This window comes from Epinephelus lanceolatus, chromosome 20 (genome assembly GCF_041903045.1).
Source record: "Epinephelus lanceolatus isolate andai-2023 chromosome 20, ASM4190304v1, whole genome shotgun sequence".
NCBI classification, from domain to species: Eukaryota; Metazoa; Chordata; class Actinopteri; order Perciformes; family Serranidae; genus Epinephelus; species Epinephelus lanceolatus.
The window spans coordinates 31,946,700-31,965,021 of record NC_135753.1 but is presented as its reverse complement, the minus strand read 5'-3'; the positions used below and the strand labels follow the sequence as shown (position 1 = coordinate 31,965,021).

The window sequence follows — 18,322 nt, the reverse complement described above, 5'->3', positions numbered from 1 at the left end:
GGGACCCCATTAGGGGTCGCCAAAGCTTCTCAGGGTGTGGCAAGGCCTTCTTGATTTTAAGGGGTATGAGAACTTTTTTTTGAAAATATGAAGTCAACCTATACCTCAGTATTTTATTCATTTCTGTGGAGAAACTAAATACATGATATTTAGATTATTATATAAGATATAGACTAAAAAAAAAAAACACTCACTGGATAAGGGCACAGTAATGGCCTGGACACAAGCTCATCTGGCATAAGAAAGTTTGCAGTTAAAACAAAAGAGCTGATAGAAAAAGGCCAAGTGTCAGGGAGAAGAAAACACTGAATGCGTCAAAAAGAATGAGACTGTTAAAAATAAAAAATAAATAGAATCCAGATAATTTTATAAAACGTTTCTAAAATGTAATATTTACAAAAAATAATGTGCACAAAATGTGTCCAAATAGTTTGTTTTACTTCCACAGTTACTGCGTTACATATTTGGGATAACTGTACCTTTATCAGTTGCTCTGTACGGTTATTGTTGTGCACTGAATGTGATATGAAATATTCATAAAATGTGTTGCACAGTGTGGGCTTGTCAGTTCATTCAATAATAAAAAAGGGGTCCCTTCAGGAAAAAGGCTGGGAACCACTGGTATAGAGATACACACACAATAAGATAAAATAATCATTGCTTATATACTAAGCATGTTTATGGTGCTGACATTATGGAATATGCATGACACATACTGTTGGCATGCAGCGATGCAACTTGGAGATCAATCAAAAATCTACACTTCATTCATTTCCCGTAACTGCTTGGGGGGGGGGGGGTCACGGCTATGCTGGAGCCTATCCCAGCTGACACTGGGTGAGAGGCAGGGTTCACCCTGGACAGGTCACCAGACTATCACAGGACTGATACATGGAGGCAGACAACCATTCACGCTCACATTCACACCTACAGACAATTTAAAGTCACCAATTAACCTGCATGTCTTTGGACTGTGGGAGGAAGCTGGAGCACCTGGAGGAAACCCACGCTGACACAGGGAGAACATGCAAACTCCACACAGAAGGGCTCCCCCACCCTGGGGTTCAAACCAGGAACCCTTTGTTTATATTCTACATGGATATTATATCAATGTCCATGTTAACTTATGCAGCTCGGTCCCACACTATGCATATCAGTCAAGATTGAAAAAGCAGTTTACAGCTCCACCATGGAAACACACACAGCAGCCAGATGACAACATGAATGACCATGAAGCAAATCACACACAAGTCCATACAGCCACTGTTTTCTCGTTCACAGTGGTAACACCTTACGTCTGTTTTTTTTTAGTGCTCAGCTTTTGAATACATTCCCTAAATACGAACACTTTAGGCCTTGAAAAATTACTGACCCTGACGTGATTTGAACACGCAACCTTCTGATCTGGAGTCAGACGCGCTACCGTTGCGCCACAAGGTCTGAGCATCTTGGAGGTAAAACTTATATTTCCAAACTCCAATTCAAGTCGCTACAATAACATTGGCATGCTGTCTCGACTATCGAAACCTGTTATTATCATCGCTTTCTTTATGACAGGAAGTTCTAGTCAGATAACAGCACTTAATGGTGACCTGACAAAAGGCAGTGCTGTGAAATGTGTCATGCAGTGAATGCCACAGCTGGAAGCTATTTCCTTCCATACGTTAATCTAGGTCACTCAAGGCAAACTCTCCTGGCTGTTGGCCATACAACTTTTTAGTATAAAAGATAGAGACTATAAAATGAATGAAGATAGATAGAAAGAAAGGACTGATGTGTGTGTGTGTGTTTTTAAAAGGAGTGATTATCTAAATAACATATCGTACCATCATACGACTGTAGTGAAGTGAATGGATTATATGATAAATGGTGAAGTTTAACATCAGGTAATGGAAACATAGTCCAATCAGAAGTATCTTAACAGAATACACTGCTTTATCCAAGAGTTTCCATTATGACAGAAACTCCTGAACGTCTGAATCTCTGTCAGGAAAAAAAGGCATGCAGGCACAGATGGACAAAAGGAAGAGGCAGGCAGAGAGTCATGAAAGCCACTTTCCAAAGAATCACTGGGGCGGGCATCCAAAATCCACAAACACTGACGTCTGAAACAGCCACAGAGTTACAGTGAAGTGATGGGCTCAAAAATACACGAGATGTAAACAATGGGTAGAAAGCTGTGTAAAGAGAGAGAGAAAAGGAGAAAGACAGGCCACATGTGCGTCTGTATTTAGAAGGAGTCGGGCCAAATCTCAAACGTAGCTCTGCTCTCTAATAACATCCATTAGCTGGTGATAATAAGTGATTGCTTGGACAAGAACCGACAAAGTAAAGTGGAATTAGAAGCCTTGAGCATGTGAGGACGATCATATTTCAATATAAGCCTGGAAGTAACAGCTCTATTTACAGTAATACGTCTCTGGAGGATCTGGATCTGTTGGTGTGAGTTTTTACGACTGCTGGAAGAAGAAGAAGCATGCAGAGCATTTAGGCAGGGTCTTGTTTTTGCAAAGGACGATATTGAAAAGGAGGACAGCAACAATGAGCTAGGTGAAGACCTCCATTTAACAAGTGCTACTGAAATCTGACCCTGTCTTTCGGAAAACCGATCCTACCTTGCCACAGCATGGGCTCTGATTCACTGATTCGTGATCAGTACACTGTTTTACATAGACATTGCATATATTGTATCTGCAGTACTTTACAGTGGTGGTCCACTTCAGTCTCCTGATTTCCATTTGTTTTCCTCTGAGTAGACACATTATGTAATTTGAGAGGCTTTCTACATCAGCTTAGCCTGGTGCTCCACACACAACAGAGAGCTGTAATTATCAGGACAAATCATGACCTTTTACTCAGACATTTAAGATAGCCAAACCTGTCTCGTCAATGGAGCAAAGCAAACACAAGCTAGAGCAAAAAGTGAGAAAACAATTACTTTTTCCATTGTGCATAGCGAACAGGTAGTATGTTTTGGTCTAGTATTGGCACACCGCCTTCCCGCTGAGTGACGGAGGAGTTTGCTTTGTGGCTGGGGAAATGCTCATTGACCCTGCACAGGAAACAGGCGGCACATAGGAAAAGCACTTGAGACTTCAGTGGGAAACGTCCGTGTGGGTTAAAGGAGAGTGGAGATTATAAATGAGGTGAGAGAGGCAGACAGGAAGGGAGGAGGACACTGAAGAGTGAAAGCGAGACAGAGAGAAAGGAAAGAGATTAAGGACAAAGGATGTGTTTAATAGTTTAGATGGACAGAGTAATTAGCTGGAGAGAGAAAAAGAGAAAGTGCATGTTGCATGTTGTATTATGCTTGAACAATGACGGGGAAATTCAAACTTCTCAGACAGATACAAGGAAAGAGTTTAAGGACAAAAACTGTCTTAAGATGGTGACATTGTCAAAGCTTTGCTGAATACACTGAACAAACCTATGGTAAACTTGTCTAAACTCTCTATAACACTTAATATTTCTTCCTGGCTGGGCTTCTGGGTTTAAAGGAACTCTTACCTTTCTTGCATTTCACACAGCACTTAGAAAAAATTTGAACATCCACAACCCCTGCCTCCCTCCAAAGTCCCATCCCCCTCCTCCTGCAACTCCACCACCCTCCAAAAGCCTACTCCCCCCTCCTCCATTACGTCCTCATTACGTCTATGACAGACGTAGCCGTTGACAAGGTAACGTTAGATACACGGAAGAGGAGAGTGAGTGTAACGTTACAACCAAGACAGTCAAACGCAACCCCAGAGTTTTAAAACTCAACCGGAGAGATGACTGATGAGTTTTAGAATATGGTTACAGTGCTAAAGTTCGATAGTAGCGTTAACGTTACTCGTAAGTTACTAGTAAACATTAATGTTAATGTTTCAGAGGCTACGCTACAGTAGGCTAACGTTAGCCATTAGCAACTGGATGCTGTGTTGTCATATATAACGTTGTATGTTAGATTAGAAGCAAACTAAACATAACATTACCTGTCTTGCACAGTCAAACGCAAACCCCGAGTTTTGAAAATTATTCGTTGTCAGTGATGACTGATGAGTTTTAAAATGTAACATTAACACTAACGTTAGATAGTACTGGTGACTGACAGTAAACAAGGAAGATAATACAGAGGCTCAGGCTACGTTAGGTTACAGTAGGCTAACCGTTAGCAACTGGATGCTGTGTTGTCATATATAAAGTTGTAACAAGAGAGATGTTACGCAAGCGCTTACATCAGTCGGAGGCCTCCACCTGGGGCAGGCAGACAGGATGCTCGGCCAATCATTGCATTTTCTTAGAACCATATGAGAATGATACAATTATGAGTTTTTATCTCTGGTGGAATTCACTTACATTTTAGTGTGCCATCAGCTTATTAATAGCATTTTAACCTAAACAAAGAAAAGCGTAAAATTTCCAGAAAGGTAAGTGTTGCTTTAATTTTCCAGCAAACATCATGTAAATCTATCTAGGGAGTAAGGGTCCTCAGAGCTGCCCTCCAGCACACAGACACTTACAGCTAGAACATCTCAGAAGGTGAAAATCCCACATCAGGAATGAACATAATCAAAGTTCAGCCAAGATCAATTTGTCTCCTCGATTTCAGCCAAATTCATGTCTCACAATCAAACAAACACACCTGCAGAGAACTGACGGAGATAATCACACAAACTATCTGCTGTAATCTTTGGTAAACCTGACAGAGGCGACAATTTCAGAAAACAGAGAGCTGTGATGCGTCAATAAGGTTGTGTGATCCGGCAGTAGCATATCTGACTCGGGATCAAAAGGCTGTGTGTTCAAATCATGTCGAGGTGAGTGTAATGAAGCGAGGCCTTCAAAGATCAAAGCTGCACACCAGGGTTTTAACATTTTAACATGGCTAAGCCTCTTTCTGCCATTAGGAAACAGCCTCACCTGAATACATGTGAACAACCTGCTCATCTCATACTTTCCCAACATTACTCTACCTCTTCTCTGCTTTTTAAGATGTCACAATTATTTTGTAATTATCTTTTGTAACGGCTGCGCTGATGTAATACTCATCGTCTAGCAGCACTTCCATTAACAAGTGGCCAAGTGCCAATGGGACTCGATCTTGTTTGTTATGAAAGTGTGACAGACGGCCAAATGATGCGTCACACAAACACGGATCAAAGCATGACGTTAGATTAATTAGTTTAAGATCCAGGCCAGGGATTTCACGAGGACTTTTCACCACATAATAGCATGCTTTTCAAAGGGTCTGTGTCACTGCAGTGTGGGGAATGTGTGCAGATGAACAGTGTTAAAATCCCCCCCAGGCTGCCATCTCTGGGAACTCCCTGCCCATGCTGCGAGCAAAAATCTGCCAGATGATTCGAAACGTGTCATTCGGCTTGATTGATGACACAAAATGGGTCATCCAGAGCTGGCGAGACAGGGGACACCAAGACACCGGGACACCAAGACACCAGGACACCACAGACCTGGTTGAAAATCTGTAGTATTCTCTTAAATGTAGGCGCTATGTGCCATTATCCATCTTGTGCATTTATTATGTAAAGTATCACAGAGCCATGGTGAAACTATTTACTATTCTCGTGCTGACTACTGTGGTATGATAATGAATAGACTTCCATTTACTTTGCAAACATTGTGAAGTGCATTTTAATCTTTCATTAATCCAGACAAAGGTTTGCTGAGCGCATGTACTCCGTAAGCACTTCTCCACATTAATCTACATGTGCACCTTAACAGTGCCCAGCAAACTTTCCCTGTTAACCTTCCAGCAGCTTCTCTAGAAAATGCATCATGACCACAGCTCATATAACATGCAGATTAACATTCAGCAAATGAATCACAGGTGGCTGCACAAATTGGGTTTGTGCAATCCAAGCAAATATCTCATAATTCTGGTGTAATTGTGTTATAATTCTGACAAGTGCATCTCAATAAATCTGGGTGGTGATGAGGGCCAACGTGACACAGCTACTGAATTCAATCCAGTTTTACTTCAGCGTTGGTTTGAGATGTTAGGAAGTGCAACGTGACATGCACACATCATCAACTCTGCTCAGATTTACTGAGATCATTAAGAATATGGGATAATCATCTCAGAGTTATGAGCCTTTTTTTCTCCAGAATCATGAGTAACTATGTCATTAATCTAAAAAACAGGCTGTTTTTTTTTTCTTCTCCAAGTGAATGCAATCTGCTTCTGTATTTTGGTGTGTTAACTCTGAGAGCAGAGTTAGGAGGAAACACACATGGCCACTTAGCCACTCGGATGCTTTTGTGTTCACTGTCTTGAAGCTTGGCAGTATGAACAGCATTCAAAGCCAAAGGCTGTTGGAGACGCTTGGCTCACACACACTGTCAGCAGCCTGCAAGAGCAAGTGTGCAGACGTGTGTGTGTTTGCACAGTGTCACTGAATTAGACTTCCTGCATTAATGTCACTATTCTGGACTAATGCTGGAATATAGCATTATTAAAGTCAGATCATGGAGTCTGAGATTATTCAGATTGAGGGACACTGATCCCCTATTTTCTCTATACAGGCAAAAATCTGGAGGTGTTACTTGTCAGCATGCAAGAACAGCAACATACTAATGCTGTCAACACCAAGAGACAAGTTTCCTCTTTAGACATGCATAATATAAACCCATAAATCACTGTCTCCCATTTTGTTTATCATCCAAGAAAACATTCTGCTTTGGAAACCATTATAACAAAAACTCCAGTCACTGCTGATCCACTTTCCCCCAGAACTGTGCAAACTGTCACAAAGAGGGAAATCCCTTACGTCAAAAACATAATACGTCTTCCTTGTGTTTCTACTTTGTAATTTTCCGATTTTCCCATGTTGCCCTTCTTATGGCAACTGAGTCTTCCAAGCATAACAACATTATATTTAACTTTCAGGGTACCCACCCACAACTAATGAAGTGCCTGTGAAGCAGAGAGAAGCAGTGCCATTCAAGATGTGCACTAAAAAGGGGCTTTGCATGTGAAATGTTCACTATGGTAAAGCACAGAAATACTGCGCTCATGTGGGTTTCATCATCTCTCCACAGGAGCACCAGCTGGAAAAAATTACGTTTAAGAAGTGAAACAGTGGACGATATTGAGTATGTCATGTCTCCAGGCTGTGACTATTATGCCACTGCTCCTTCTAGTCTTACTACTACTTTCTCCTGTCTGCTATTGACTAACAGTGCAACCGTTAAAACCTCGGAATGCATTGCACCACTTTATACTCACGTCTCAACATGATCCGCCATCATGCTCATTGCTTTTATGTCCAAACATCTTTCAAAATGTCTCTGACGTCTCTGACGTGTTGTCAACATTAAATTTGAAATGAATAATCACATAATGAGTGTGAATTGGTGGGTGTGCATATATAGCCTAATAAAAGCATCATGCACGACAGGACCGCAATCACCTCTCAATGGACGGACATTTTGACAGTGATCCACAGTGGAAGAAGACATTAAAGTAAGAATGATAGAAGAAACCAAGTGATAGAGGTGAGGGAGAGAGGAAAAAAAACATAACACAGGAGGTGTATAAGGAGGATAGAAGAAAAAAGAGGTGGGGATAAAAGATGGGAGACAACAAAGGGAGGTAAAGAGAGGGGAAGGAGGTTGAGAGAGAATAAAAAAGATGTTGAGAGAAAGCACCGGAGGCTGTGCTGCAAGGTTAAATCTAATGAGCTCAGTGTTTATCGACGAGTGAATTAGGGACACAATTACGCCAGGGAGAGTAGAAATTTTAACACACGTGCGTGTACACACACACATCTGTTCAAGGTAATTTCAGAACCTGCTGATGCTTGAAACAAGATTGTAACGTAAAGCAACCTCAATACATCTCATTCTCTTTGGCTGTGCATGAAGATGGGGTGCCGCTGAGCCGAAAATAACCTGCAGGGTTGATTCAAACCAGCCACAAGTGTGAAGAACATGGACACTTCCATGAGGACCATGAATTTTACTCGTATACCACCATTCTCTGTGGTGAATCCTTCCTCTATGATGTGCCATGACCCAGCAAACAAACGCAACAGGCCACTGACAGGTCCCCCAGCCTGCCAACGTTGCTGTGGTTCAGTCTGAGATACAACATGATGTAAGTAGCATTGTATTTGTTTGACTGCCTACAACCCCTTTACTGCTCCAATGCCCCCCCCCCCCCCCGCCCAGCACTTTCACTGAAGCTGTTCTCATTAAAGTCAGTGAGTAATGGAAGAGAGCCCATCAATCTCTCTTCAGGACCACCACGGTTGAAAGCTTGGTGTGAGAGTAGAGCCACTGGAGAGGGGAAATGCACACAGTCTTCAGGGTCAATGCATCTATGGGTGGTGATATGAGAGAGTGCAGGGGTTTGAGAGGAAATTGTGGCATCTGTTTGAGAAAACGAAGAGGTGCAGACCAACTGTACACAGCACAAGTTTGATCTAGATTCTCTCAAGCAGAGGGAGTTCAAGTGGGCTGGCGTGTGTTTACCTCTGAGCTAGAATGTACTGCCAGACACAAACCAAAGCAGTGTATTTTTCAATCGATTCCTGGCCAAAGCAGAAACCAAACACCTCCCATTTGGAGAACCTGTTTTGTTTCCAAAGGACAAAACAATGTGCTTTTCATGCTATTTTAATCCACAGCTTCTAACTGACAGATCTGTACAAACCAAGCCCCTCTGCTCTATGGTGACTGACTCCAGATCACAAGCCATGTGGTCTAATCATGTCAAGGTCAAAGGATTTCCACCAGAACAGCTCTTTAAATGAAATCTGATGACTGGTTTCTGAAACAAAGCTCACAGTTGCACAGGATTGATGAAGTATTGCTAAAGCCTACTCCAAAGGGGATTGTTACCCAGTCTGACTGCCATAAAGATCAATATGTGGAGAGAGGAGCTTCAATGCTTCTTGACTACGAAATTGAGCATAAGAAGGCAGATTTGGTTGGTTTTGGCACATAAGGAAGACCTGAAATGTGGCCCTGGACCAACTGAGCACTGACGGGACAGGTAGGAGTTTTTGTTGGGAATACTGCAGGCAACAGACTGAAAAAAGGTGATGAAAGCGCCTTGGGGCACTCTGTCATTAGCAAAGAACAGGGTTGCTGGGATATCTGTTTGGTAGATAGGCACTGACAGCAAGAAACCGGCTCAACCAGATCATTCACCTCCACCTGACATCACATACAAGGAAACATAGGTACGCATACATGTAGACACTCTCCAGGACGCCATTAGGCCTAATACATGCCAGAGCGAAAACAAACATTAGGCTAATTTGTAAGGATGTTGCCGTGTCTGACAGATGTACTGTACAGATAGAGGGTGTTTACACAGCCTTGTTTTGGAAGAGTATTCAAATTCATTAGTATACACAAACACCTCAGAGGTCTTGTTCTGTCAGAGGTACACCAGTCAGCAGACTCTGTGGTGTAATGTGATCTAGGATACCTTACACCCACTACCAGTCAGCCTTGTGCGAAGAAAATCTATTGGGCTTTGACAGTGCTAGTCACTTTCTTCAGGTCTTTGTACAGAAGTTAACACATATACCTTGAAGAGGTTCAAACTACAACCAATTCTGGTCAAGAAATGGTAATTTTTTGCTTACAGTAAAGCTCTAACTTCCCAGTAGGCCTAGACCACTTTCCTTATTTGCATGCGCAAAAAACAAACATATTGTCCTGGTAGACATTTTGAGCATTCAGAGAAAGCACTCTTTTGTCCTACCGGTACAAAATACATGCCCTCCGGTGTACCCAAGATTATAATCTAATGCAGCAGATGCATTTCTTGGATGTATAAAGAGAACTGGATACAGCATTCATTCCTATGAAAGTTGCTCAGTGGTGCATGAGGCCAAAAAAGTTCAACTTTTTTGCGGGGGGCTGTGATGCTCAAAAAAATATATCCACTGATTTACAGATGTCTGTTACCATGTAAGTCTATGGGAAAAAGTCTATTTGGGCCACAGGACATCACATGACAGATGTAATTCCACTGTTTTGGCCACAATGGAATTTGGCTTAAAAGCCCGGCACACTTCCCGAGGGCCTGTTGCATTTCCAGTCCTTCACCGAAAGGCTGCAAAACTGTCACATCCCATACAGCAGTGGTTCCTAACTGGTGAGTCGTGGTCCAAAAGTGTATATTTTGAAGTGCTGTTTCCTGCTGTACATTGAGTGACTAAGGGGTAGCTACTAGCAAACTAGCTCGATGACATGACCAAGCACAAGTAGGATGCTGAATGATTAAACTGTGTGGACCTTGAACCAATGACTAAGACGAAATCTGGACCCCGAGACTTGACCAGTTGAGAACCACTGCCATAGAGCAGGTGCAGGTGCACTTACACTGGCCGAGCCGGCTACTTCCTGTTTAGTGGTAGTAGCCAGCTCCGTCTTCTAGACTTTCAAAATGTTGTCAGACTGAATGGATCAAATTCTAAGAATCAAACGAGTCATTTTGCGGGGGGCTGTGATGCTCAAAAAAATATATCCACTGATTTACAGATGTCTGTTACCATGTAAGTCTATGGGAAAAAGTCTATTTGGGCCACAGGACATCACATGACAGATGTAATTCCACTGTTTTGGCCACAATGGAATTTGGCTTAAAAGCCCGGCACACTTCCCGAGGGCCTGTTGCATTTCCAGTCCTTCACCGAAAGGCTGCAAAATCATCAGCTATCATATCTGGTCACCATCTTTTAGGCATATGTTTTAGCGATGTGAGGATATGTTTGCAGGAAGCACATGCTATTTTTCAGGCTGTCTCCTACCCTCAGGCATTACTGATCCCTAATCACAGGGTGTGAGATGGTTGGCCTGTCAGTGGCAAGTCAGCATCCTCACAGCCTCAGAACGCAGACGAGGAGCAGAAATCCATCTGTTATCAATGTACTGTAACTCTTACCCTAGCAACAGGAGCAGAAAAACCCAACCATGATTCCTAATGACGTCTTCAAGTCAGCCTGAAGTGTCTCTAAATTGTTTTTGGGGAGTGGAAATGATAGTACATGCTGAGCATGTTGACTTTCACTACTCATTGTTGTTATATGACATGGAAGTTTAAGACTATGAGTCATGTCCTGAAGAAACCTCCTTAGTCATACAAGTAGCAGGGTTTTTAAGTACCGAAATAACTGTTTGAGATTCCTCAGACTGTAGCACATTTTCACAGGGACGACTTGGTCCAAGGGTAATGAGCACGTGCCCAGTGTGTGAAATACGAGCTCAAAGATAAATTGAAAGAGCAATTACGGGAAAGAAATACATTCTAATGAATCCTCACCACAGAGAAGGGTCAGGACAAACACATGAAGGCACTGTGTCTGAACCCTATTTCACATATAAATAGTTCCCATGTCTGTCAGCCGCACTTCCTTACTCCGTACCGAATGACCCCATTTCTTGGTCCAAGCAACGACTAATCATACCACAACATGTTTTGTGACCAGAAAAAAATGTCTGGGCAGGAAATTACTCTGCACGGATAAATCAGTAACTTTACATATTCATCAGTGAAATCTCCATGTTGGCCATCAAAACCAGATGAGCTGACTTTACAACTCATTTGCAGAAACACAGTGTCATTCAAAGTTGAAGATGAAAATGTGTACAGTAACCCAGACTGCCCAGGAGCTCACAGCTTAGTGCTTTGGGATGATCTCGTCGCTGGGGCATTTTTCAACACCAAAATAATGCCACAACCAACACCTTTGTTTAGCCTCTTTACACTGCAACAGCCTTTACAAAGGTAGGGGAATGCCAGAAATAATTTATTTTTATGATTAAAAAACTATCAAGATAATTGGATTGTTTGATGAATTTGCCCAAAAGGAGATGATGTACTAGATGCCCTGAGACGTTTATACTTTAGCACACTTTCTTCTTGCAAACATAAGTGAGTATAAAAGCAACAGACCACAACATCATTAATCAAACAACATGAAATCACAATCATTATCAATCTGTCAGACCACCAAAGCAGATTGTAGTCAGATATAAATAAGCCTTTCTAGTGGAGCCATCCTTGCAGCGAAAACAGTGTCAGGATGTCATTTCGTTGTATTTGATGTGGTGTCCATCAGACAAATAACGATCCATTCATCACACTATTGCTCCTAAGGGTGCATTGCAATCCAAATCAAAGGCATCTCAGTCAACATAACACAAAGACTGAGTCATCTCTGAATCATTTTTCTCATGAAAAATTTGGTAGCCTTGGGCTGCAGTCGCATAATGACCTTGTTGAAGAGCAATGAGGAACTGGTTCATGTACTTAAAAGGCCACGCACAATGAAGCTACAGCCAAGGTCAAATAGCAATGCTCTGTGTTACGGTAATAACAGGACACATGGCATCAGCAAACGAAATCTAGATGTGTGCATGTCAAGAGAATTAGCAGATTGCGGCCATTAATCTTTATCAGGGATTTTTAGCTAAGGGTCCAAAGTCAGAACTTTCAACATCAATCTCATTCATACTTGATAGGACTGCTGAATGGGAACACACCAGGAACAACCCAATTTAAGCATTGACTCACGGTGATAATAGTACCAATCCAAAGGATCATTCATCAGAGTTAAACCACACTGAACTCCCGACTACTTGAGTATATTTCCACAACAGAAACCCTTGAATCAGAGCCCTGGGAACAGACAAGAGTGAATTCCCAGCATGGGGAAGTCCTAACTTTGATTTTAAATACTTTAAGCTCCAGAGCACAAAACCTGCCAAAACCTTTTCTCTTGCGTTCATTAACTTCACAAAGACAGGAATCCAGTTTAGCAGAGTGGCAAACTTTTTTCCTATCACCCTTCTCATACTGCATTGCTTGATTCAAAATAAATCTGTCCAAATGATTGCAATATCCCACAGTCCCGCCAACGTCAAGCCCATCTAACAACAAGGATTTACTTTTCTCCTGTAGCCCTGAGCATGCCATTTTCATTTCACAGCTCTGTCTGGATGTTTGAGAGGATATGTTGGTGGGCAGATGTTTGGGAAAAACCCAGACAAACAGATTCATATGAATGCCAGTCATCTCAAGAGTATGAGCAGTGATACATAAGATATTTTTTTGAAGAATTTCAATAAGGAATAGCTGTAAAAGTACCTACATTTTCAACATCGCATGTGGATAACTGTCTCAATATGATATCCTATTTCAGACACTGACAGACAGGTGCTTTTCAGAGAAACAGGTTTTTTTTGCAGATGTGTTTGCAGTGTATGCAAAACAATGGAAAGTAAAGGAAGACCATGTATCACAGGGAGGATAGATTATTCAGCTGTTAAGCAAAGGAAATGAACAAGTGCCCTGAGATCAACAGAATAACAATGATTTAATTTGACAACATAATAGATTCCAAATCAGTTGGGAACAGTTCATGAGGACTATTATGGCAGATCAATAGATGCTGGGCTCGAAACACACAAGGCACCTCATTTTGGCACAAGGCTCTTTTGAGTATCATTGAGTTAATCAGGTTAAACTGCACCCAGGGAACTGCTGTATCAACAGCATGAAAAATTAAGCTCATGCTGATAATGAATACTGAATACCAAATGAATAATGAATGTTGAAAAGTCCTTAAGTCAAACCCAGTTTAAAGTTATAACTGGGGTTGAAAAACATCTTGGAATGAGATATTTTACATCCTTTACTTAGGATTTTAAGTCTCAAGACATTAATGGTTTTATTAAAAAGGCATCAGGTCATAAGCCAAGATCATTAATGTGCTCAGATCACTAGTACTTAGTACAGTGATATGTTTATATGCTAGTAGTGATACCAAATTATAATGTTTGCACAATGTACAGTTTTACTAATACAAGATCAAAATGTAAATTGAATGGTGTTTGATAAAAGCTTATGCAGCAACTATACACAACCATGTCTGTTTACTTTATCCTGTGAAAGAAAAGACTTTGTGTATGTGTGTCGTGCACGAGGGTTGAAAGACCCAGAGTGCATTAGTGGGATCAAAAGCCAATGACAGACGAAGCCACAGGACCACTTTGATGTTGCATGTGAGTGTTTTCCAAATCTTACATGGCAAAATTAAGCCATTGTAATCCTTCAAAACAAATAATATAAAAACCCCATATAAATCAATTAGCAATTAATTCTTCATTCTAATTGTATTTACTCACCCAGCGTGTACAAAGACATGTCTGTCATTCAGAGGGTAACAGCTCAAATTGTTTTTACATCTGCCCTGCATAACTGTCCTCGAGCAAGACACTCATGCAATTACATGTATGTGAATAATCTGTTTATTAACCGGTTATTGGAGTATCCCGTCAGACTACTCCAAAAGAAATCGGGGTACTGTTAGCCCACTTATTGAGGGTCAATACACCGGTCAAAGTCATGGACCTGTGTAAAATTTCCCGTCACTCTTGTCTCCCTTTGCTGGCGATCAGGTGGAGAAGCCAAGTCCGCAATGTTCTGTTGGCATTAATAGTGTTAAACCTGTTAAAAGTGAAAATGGACTCATTTTAAGCCACAATCAAGTTATTTTAAGTTTAACAGTTACAGGACGTGAGAATGTCAGGTTAACAGATACAAAAAGTTTGTTAGTTTTGCATGTGCAAATAGAAATGCAGTAATCAGTAACCAGGATACTAGTATTTATCATGTACACAGGGAATATGAATATCCTGATTTCTCTATGCTCATGTAAACACATCCTGAGTTTAACCATAACCAGGATAAGCCTCGTGAACAGGTTATTCGCATACATGTAAACACACTCTTTGAATCGCTAAAGGCTTACTGTTGTTTAGGAAGGTCTGCACACAAGCAACATCTTAGCCTACAATATCACGTCCGACATGTCTGGCATCACCACATTTTTCAGGCTTTTTCCACGTTTAAACGTTAGCATCAGGCATAGCCAATCTGTCAGTCTCAGTCTAAGGAAATGTATTTTGCCTCACAGATACAGTATGTCAGGTTAGAAACCACAATGGGAGGAAGAGGATTTAGCATGACAAATTAAATAGACAAACACCCCTTTCTGACATATTCTCCTGAAGAGACTGAAGTTATTGTTCTTGGCCCCAAACAACTCAGAGACTCTTTATCTGATGACATAGTTTCTCTAGATGGCATTGCTCTGGCCTCTAGCACTACCGTAAGAAACCTCGGAGTAATATTTGATCAAGATTTGTCTTTTAATTCTCATTTAAAACAAACCTCACGGTCTGCATTTTTTCATCTGCGTAATATTGCGAAAATTAGGCCTATCCTGACCCGAAAAGATGCAGAAAAATTGGTCCACACTTTTGTTACCTCTAGGCTGGATTACTGTAACTCTCTATTATCAGGTAGCTCTAGTAAGTCCTTAAAAACTCTCCAGCTAATTCAGAATGCAGCAGCACGTGTACTAACAGGAACTAAGAAACGAGATCATATTTCTCCTGTTTTAGCTTCTCTGCACTGGCTCCCTGTAAAATCCAGAATTGAATTTAAAATGCTACTGTTAACTTATAAAGCTCTAAATGGTCAAGCTCCATCATATCTTAGTGAGCTCATAGTGCCATATTATCCCACCAGAACACTGCGCTCTGAGAACACAGGGTTACTCGTGGTCCCTAAAGTCTCCAAAAGTAGATCAGGAGCCAGAGCCTTCAGCTATCAGGCTCCTCTCCTGTGGAATCATCTTCCTGTTACGGTCCGGGAGGCAGACACCGTCTCCACATTTAAGACTAGACTTAAGACTTTCCTCTTTGATAAAGCTTATAGTTAGGGCTGGCTCAGGCTTGTCCTGTACCAGCCCCTAGTTAGGCTGACTTAGGCCTAGTCTGCCGGAGGACCCCCCCCCCCTATAATACACCGGGCACCTTCTCTCCTTCTCTCTCGTATTCTATTACTGCATCTTGCTAACTCGGCCATTCTGGATGTCACTAACTCGGCTTCTTCTCCGGAGCCTTTGTGCTCCACTGTCTCTCAGATTAACTCATATCGCAGCGGTGCCTGGACAGCGTGACGTGTGTGGTTGTGCTGCTGCCATGGTCCTGCCAGATGCCTCCTGCTGCTGCTGCCATCATTAGTCATTAGTCATACTTCTACTGTTATTATACACATATGACTATTGTCACACATGTATACTGCCAGATATTAATACATACTTTCAGCATATTGTACCACAGTAGCTAGAACTATAACTATAATATTATTACTTTCAATAATGTTGTTGTAAGCTACTGTCATTACCTGCATCTCTCTCTCTCTGTCTCTCTCTCTCTCTCTCTCTGTCTCATTGTGTCATGCGGATTACTGTTAATTTATTATGCTGATCTGTTCTGTACGACATCTATTGCACGTCTGTCCGTCCTGGAAGAGGGATCCCTCCTCAGTTGCTCTTCCTGAGGTTTCTACCGTTTTTTTCCCCCGTTAAAGGGTTTTTTTGGGGGAGTTTTTCCTTATCCGCTGCGAGGGTCATAAGGACAGAGGGATGTCGTATGCTGTAAAGCCCTGTGAGGCAAATTGTGATTTGTGATATTGGGCTTTTTAAATAAAATTGATTGATTGATTGAATTGAGTAATGCAGGGAGATAAAAAAGTGATTAAAACATAAGGTAAAAAAGCAATTTGAGAAGATAGCTATTTGTCCAAGTAGCAAATTACACCTGCGGCAACAGTGTGTGTTATAGCAGCCTGTGTTACACAGTCTTTAGCATGTCTAACAATGATGTTTTAGCAAGCTAAAGCTTTGCTAGTCTTTTTTTTTTTTTTGGTTAAAAATTAAATAACTTACTATATGAAATGTGATAATTATCACCCATTTGTACAAAGCTCAAAGCTAGTACGTTAGCATCTCTAGCTCATTAGCAGCAACAGGAAGCTAAGTTAGCTTTGTTAACAGCAAAATGTTAGCAGTTAGCTAGCTAACTGGTGAAGAAAGCCAATACCTGGCAAGCAAAGAGCCAGATATTTGTCAAAAAAAATATCTATTAATTTATAACGTATTATATGAAATGTGAAGGAGCTCACTCACAGTAACAAACACAAAGAATTATCACCCATTTGTACAAAGCTCAAAGCTAGTACATTAGCATCTTTAGCTCATTAGCAGCAGTTGGCTGTGCTTACAGCAAAAATGTTAGCAGTTAGCTAGCTAGCTGGTGAAGAAAGCCATTACCTAGCAAGCAGAGACAGATATTTTTCACAAAAAATATCTATTGATTAAAAACTTACTATATGAAATGTGGTAGAGGTCAGTCACAGTAACACACACAAAGACTTATCACCCATGTGTACAAAGCTCAAAGCTAGTACGTTAGCATCTCTAGCTCATTAGCTGCAACAGGCAGCTAAGTTAGCAAAAGTGTTAGCAGTTAGCAAGCTAGCTGGTAAAGAAAGCCAATACCTAGCAAGCAAAGACAGATATTTTTTCACAAAAGCAAACAGCTTAAAGAAGAGTGAATGATGGACTTACATTAGTCAGCTGGACAGAAACACAACTCCAAATGAATGCTAATGTTGCTCCATATCTTCTGAATGTGAAATACTAGACTTGCTAACACGCTAGCCATAGCAACTTGAAGGGGTAGCCTAGTAACCTACCTCGAGGCTGTTTGTCTGTCATTTAAAAGCTGTTCTATGTCCTTGTGACCAAAAAGAAAAACAATAGGCCATTTCGAGGACACCATCGACTTGACACAGAAGGAAAAGCAAAAGTATAAATGATAAAATTGAATTCCATTTAGCTGTCTTGATTTCTCACTGTCATTCTCACAGGAACACTTGAATACAACAGAGCCATCGTTAGTGTTATTAGTAACACCTGTGCTTCTCCTGCTAAGTCACATTGCCTGCTTAGAAAAAGGCCTATACCTTTTCTGCAACAAACAGGAAACCTATAATTAATGACCTACTGCATTACATTTAGGTGTACTCCTATGGGCCTTATGCGAGTGCTGTCTCACCCTGTCATGACTTATTGAGACACGTAAGGGGAACAGACCCCTCATTAAAGTTATTGGCACTGTTGCCAACTCCTCAGTAAGAAAAGTAGCTATTGGCTGTCCTAAAAGTCGCTAGAAGTCGCTAAATGACGTCATCGCCTAATTTGCATAATTGTCCATATGCATGTAATTGTAATGGCTGCTGTAGGAGAGAGGAATAACGTCGTGGGAGAGACAAAAACTGAGTAAAAAAAACACCAGCCAGCGGCGGTTCCGCACATGCGCGATTCACTTGCAGTCTGGACGTGGAGGGGTTAACGTCTCCTGCTCTGACTGCTGCTGGGAGGGAGGACTGGGCCGTCTGTGAGTGATTTGGGGCGAGAGAGGAGCCCACAGTAGCATCCGCTGCCCA

The 18,322-nt window shown here is 41.4% G+C and overlaps 1 protein-coding gene and 1 non-coding gene across 7 annotated transcripts in view; both read right to left on the bottom strand.

Annotated features, from left to right (window-relative positions):
* Positions 1-18,322, bottom strand: part of LOC117264743 (partitioning defective 3 homolog) — a 424,452-nt gene that overhangs the window by 389,347 nt on the left and 16,783 nt on the right. The gene's annotated exons all lie outside the window — the stretch shown is intronic.
* Positions 1,369-1,440, bottom strand: trnaw-cca (transfer RNA tryptophan (anticodon CCA)). Its single transcript has one exon. It is a non-coding gene; the product is annotated as a tRNA-Trp (tRNA).